Raw genomic sequence first — 6000 nt, 5'->3', positions numbered from 1 at the left:
GAAAGGTGTGTCTTCTCAGCAGGGAAAGAGCAGACTAGCAGGTATCAAAGGATCAGCAAGTGACAGATGTAGTGCTGGAACTGCTTAACCTGCCATCTCACTTGATTATCACAGTAATGGCAGGAGGAGAATATTGTTGAACCTTTTGTACAGATTGAAAAAGCGAGATTTAATGAGACTTGGTGACTATCTCCAGACCACACACCTGCAAGTTTAGAGTCACAGTTCAAAGCCTGGCCTCTGAAATCCCAGCCTCTGCTCTTTCTACCAGCCCACATGGAATCCAGGAAAAGATGTTTCCATCTGGATGTAGAGTGGGAGCAGTGACGAAATCCCAGGAGCAGTGGGGTCAACCACAACAGTCTCTTGGGGCCACTACCAAGTGCCATGTTCTTATGAAACACACAGTTAACTGGGTGGGGGCTTTATGAGACAGGGTCAGTGGGCACACACCTACACTCAGTGTAAGGGGTTACATTAATAGCAGTTGCCAAAGGGGAACTGGCTGAATAGTCCTGCATTAGCACTATATTCTGCATTGCCCCAGCCATACTTCCATGTGACCCTGGGGTTGGCCAATGTGTTTCCCTAACTCTCCACCCTATAGCATTAACATTCAGATAACCTCAAGTCTGAGTTCTCCATAATCCCATGAACTGTCCCTCTGTCCCATAGAGGTAAATGCTGGTGAGCCAAGTGAGTGGAGAGTAACACACACACATGCACATGCAAACTCAGAATCACAGCAAGGTGACAGCCAAAATATTTAACTACTGGTATTACATAAGACCAACCAATCAGAGCAAACAATGACCAGGAAAGTTGGGAGTTACCTCCCCATTGCACTAACTAGCTGAAAACAATGCTGGGGCCACATCTGTTTGCATCTACGCAGATCCTGAAGTTAAACTGAGCTGATGAGATTCTGTCTCTGAAAATTCAAAATTAAGAGAACAAGAATCTGGCTTCTTAATAGAGGATAAGTAACCTGGAAGCATGGATGACCAATATTTGACATTCTATAGGCCAAAAAGCAAATAAAGGCCAACTGCAGAGAGAGGATAAAGCTGACAGGCTGGAGGAGAGACTCTTATTGGCTTTCAGCTCCTTGTTCCTGTACCTTCCTAAGCCCAGCTGCATTTCTGCCCTTAAAGACCATGAAACAACACTTGATTTTTATTTTATAGCAACAATTTTCCCTTTGCTTATATAACAGGGTCAAAAATTATGACCTACAGAGAGGATCCAAGATGGTGACAGAGTAGGTGGAAACTACACTAAACTCTTTCCAGGATGAACCTGGAATTATCGCTAAGTTATAGAAAAATCACCCTAAATAACCAAACTGAACAGTAGCTGGAGAGATGCCTTATAATCAAGGACTTACTAAAGAAACTACATCACCACAACAAGACTGGTAGGGAGTGTGGGGGCGCAAAAGGACTGGATGGGCTCCCACAGGTAGCAGCTGAAGTTCCAGGATATTTCAATGGCCAGTGTGTTCCACTGATAAATGTGGGTTCTAAACCCCAAGCTGGGCTCCCCAACCTAGACCACCAGAACTGGGAAAGAAACCTCAATAACATCAGGTCTTGAAAAGCAGCATGATGTCCGTTTGCCAGAAAGAGATGGCTAGAAATTCAGAGAGTCTCTTAAAGGGCCAACACGCAAATTTTCATTTGCAGTCACTTACTCTGGGATCCAGGATAAGGAGGCCAAAGTGGACTCGAGATGCTTGAGGAGAGTTTGGGGCTGGTGGCTCTGCGGAAAGAGCTGAAGGGTGAGCCACCTGGATCCCTTTCCTCAGCCTCATACTGCAATATCCATCTTTCTTGGAGGAGCACTCCTCTTCATACAGCATCAGACTTGGGAAAGCAATAGTCCCAACCACAGGAATCCCCCTCAACCAACTCTGTGAAGCTTTAGCTAGGCTGCTGAGGTGTACACCTGGAGGCACTGTCACTGGTTAGCCTGACAGAAAGCCTGCAGGTGAAGGCAGGTATCTGGAAGATTTGAGACTTTAGCTGACCCTCCCCCAAGCCCAGTGCTTGTAAATGCCAGGTCTGGTGTGCAGCTTTGTTCTTTCTACATACACCCAGGCCCAATAGAGGGAGCCATAAGCTGTGGGTCCCTGATACCTCCAAACTTGTTGCCCAAGACTAGTCACAGGCAGCGTCTGACATAGGTCTGCACCAGGGTCTTTCCAGATCTACCTAATATACAGAAACTAACACACAGAGGCAGCCAAAAGAGGAAGACAAAGAAACAAGCCTCAAACAAAAAAACAAGATAATTCTCCAGAAGAAGTAATAAGTAAAATGAAGGTAAGCAATTTATCAGATGTAGAGTTTAGGGTAATGATTATAAGGATGCTCAATGGCATGAAAAAAAGACATAAGAAGGAATAAACAGTAGGTTAAAGGAAGCAGAGGACTGAATAAGCAACTTGGAGAACAAGGTAGAAAAAAACACCCAAGCAGAGCAACAAAAAGAAAAAAGAATTTTAAAAACCAAGGAGAGTTTAAGAAGCCTTTGGGACAGCATGAAGCATAACAATATTCTCATAATGGGGACACCAGAAGGACAAAAGAGTGAGCAAGGGATTGAGAACCTATATGAAAAAATAAGAGTAAAAGCTTCTCTAACCTGATGAAATAAAAAGACACACAAGCCCAGGAAGTATAGAGCCCCAAACAAGATGGACCCAAAGAGGCCCACACCGAGGCACATCATAATTAAAATGTTAAAGCTTAAAGACAAGGGGAGAACTGTAAAAGCTGCAAGAGAAAAGCAGGTGGTTACCTACAAAGGAGCTCTCATTAGCCTATCATCTGATTTCTCCACACAAACATTTCAGGCCAGAAGAGACTGGTATGGATATTCAAGGCAATGAAAAACAAGGACCTACAATGGCTACTTTTACCCAGCAAAGCTATCATTTAAAATTGAAAGAGAAGTAAAAGCTTCCCAGACAAGAAAAAGCTAAAGAATGTGTTATCATTAAACCAGTATTGCAACAAATGTTGAAGGGCTTGCTTTCAGAAAAAGAAAAAAGCAGAGAAACATAATCATAAAATAAAATGGAAATAAATACATATATATCGATAATCACTTTAAAAGTAAATGGCTTCAATTCTCTAATCAAAAGGCATAACAGTACCTGAAAGGATAAGAAAACAAAACCCATATATACCTTCTCCAAGGGACATACCTCTTATTGAAAGATATACACAAACTAAAAGTAAGGAATGGAAAAAGATATTTCATAAAAATGGAAAGGTAAAATAAGCTGGGGTAGTAATAGTTATATCTGACAAAATAGATTTTTAAACCAAAGCAATAGTAAGAGACAGAGAAGGACACTATATAACGATAAAGGAAACAATCCAACAAGAAAATATAACCTTAGTAAACATTTATGGACCCACAATAGGATCACCTAAAATGTGAAGCAAATCTTGATGGACATTAAGGGAGAGATCATCAGAAGTACAGTCATATTAAGGTATTCTAACATCCCATTGACTTCAATAGGTAGATCTTCCAGACAGAAAATCAACAAGGAGATAGTGGCCTTAAATGATACACTAGATCAAAGGACTCTAATTGATATCTACAGAACATTTCATTCCAAAGCAACAGAATATACGTTCTTTTCAAGTGCACATGGAATGTTTTCTAGGACAGACCAGCTGTTAGGACACAAAACAAATCTCAATAAATTTATGAAGATTGAAATCATATAAAGACTCTTATCTAATCATACTGCTGTGAAACTAGAAAATAATTACAAAAGAAAACTGAAAACCACACCAAGACATAGGAAGCAAACATGTTATTAAACAATGAATGGATCAACAATGAGATCAAGGAAGAATTTTTATATGAGAACTTTTAAAATTTTTTAATTGTTATTCAAGTAGAGTTGGCTCCATTTTCCCACCATCACTCTTCCTGCCCCACCCACCCACACTTCCCACCCTCAATTCTACCCCTCTTTGGTTTGTCCACGTGTTCCTTATACATGTTCTTTGATGACCCTTCGTTTTCTTTTCCCCGTTATCCCCCCTTCCCCTCTGGTTACTGTTAGTTTGTTCTTTATTTCAATGTCTCTAGTTATATTTTGCTTGTTTGTCTTATTAATTAGGTTCCATTTATAGGTGAGATCATATGGTATTTGCCTTTCACTGCCTGGCTTATTTCACTTAGCATAATGCTCTCCAGATCCATCCATGCCGTTGCAAAAGGTAGGAGCTCCTTCTTTCTGCTGCATAGTACTCCACTGTGTAAATATACCATAGTTTTTTTTATCTCCTCATTTACTGATGGGTACTTAGGTTGCTTCCAACACTTGGATACTGTAAATTGTGCTGCTATGAATATTAGGGTACTTAGGTTATTTTAAATTGCTCAGGTATGGATCCATTTATGATAAAAACACTCAGCAAAGTGGGAGTAGAGGGGACATACCTCCACATAACAAAAACCATATGTGAGAAACCTACAGCCGGCATCATAATCAATGGGAAAAAAAAATAAAAGCTTTACCACTAAGATCAGGAACAAGATAAGGATGTCGGCTTTCACCACTTCTATTCAACATCATATTGGAAGTCCTAGCCACAACAATCTGACAAAAAAGAGAAATAAAGGCATCCAAATTGGAAAGGAGGAAGTAAAACTTTCATTGTTGCAGATGGAATGAGTGTACATAGAAAACCCCACAGACTCCACCAAAAAAACTACTCGATCTAATAAGTGAATTTGGCAAAACAGCAGGACACAAAGTCAATATTCAGAAATCGAAGGCATTTTTGTACACCAGTAATGAAATAGAAGAAACTGAAATCAGGAAAAAATATCCGATTTGCTCGAGCAACAAAAAAAATAAAGTACCTAGGAATAAATATAATCAAGGAGGTAGAAGAACTGTACTCAGAAAACTACACAACACTGAAGAAAGAAATTAAGGAAGACACAAATAAATAGAAGCATATATCATGTTCATGGAATAGAAGAATTAACATCATCAAAATGTCCATACTGCCCAAAGCAATTTATAGATTCAATGCAATCCCTATTAAAATACCAATGACATATTTCACATATATAGAACAAATACTTCAAAAATGTATATGGCACCATAAACAACCCTGAATAGCTGCAGTAATTTTGAGAAAGAAGAACAGAGTAGGAGGGATCACAATACCTGGCATCAAAGTATACTACAAGGCCACCATAATCAAAACAATCTGATACTGTCATAAGAACAAACACATGGATCAATGGAACAGAATAGAGAGCCCAGAAATAAACCCATTTCTCTATTGTCAATTAATATTTGACAAAGGGGGAAGAAGCATAAAATGGAGTAAAAATAGCCTCTTGTGCAAATTGACTTGGGATATATGGACAACTACATGCAAAAAAAAAAAAGTGAAACTTGACCACCAACTTACACCATAAAAAAAAAATAAATTCAAGGGAATTGTGACTAAATAGTGGAGAAATCACCTGGAAAACAATGGAACGATAGAGGGAGAGGAGCCTTGGAGCCATGGACAGACAGGGGATTCAAGTCTCACACATCCCAATGGGTGAGAAGTGCGGTGGAGAATCAAGAGGGTGGGCTGGGTGCCCACGGACACCAGCACCAGAGGGACATTGAAATGGCCAGTTGAATCCCCCTGAGAAGAACAGGGTCTGAACCATAAACAGGGACCCCTAGACTACAGCAACTGAAACCAGGAAAACGCACAGACAAAACACAACCCAGAAAAACTTAGGGGCACTCTCTGCAAGAGACAAGCGGCTGGGGATGCAAAGAGACATATAAAGGGCCAACGCAAAAATTTGCAGTGGCAGCCGCCTTCCTTGATCTCTGGGTAGAGGCGGCAGCAGAGTGGGCTGTAGCTGGGAAAAGATTGGTGAGGAAAACTTTGTGAAGAGAACTGAGACAGTGGCTGGCGGAGCCCTGGTGATAATGCACCTCCCACTCTG

The sequence above is a fragment of the Pteronotus mesoamericanus genome, unplaced genomic scaffold (genome assembly GCF_021234165.1).
Source record: "Pteronotus mesoamericanus isolate MK-2021 breed Mesoamerican mustached bat unplaced genomic scaffold, CSHL_Meso_final contig_59, whole genome shotgun sequence".
In the NCBI taxonomy this organism is placed as follows: Eukaryota; Metazoa; Chordata; class Mammalia; order Chiroptera; family Mormoopidae; genus Pteronotus; species Pteronotus mesoamericanus.
This window is presented reverse-complemented; position numbering follows the sequence as displayed.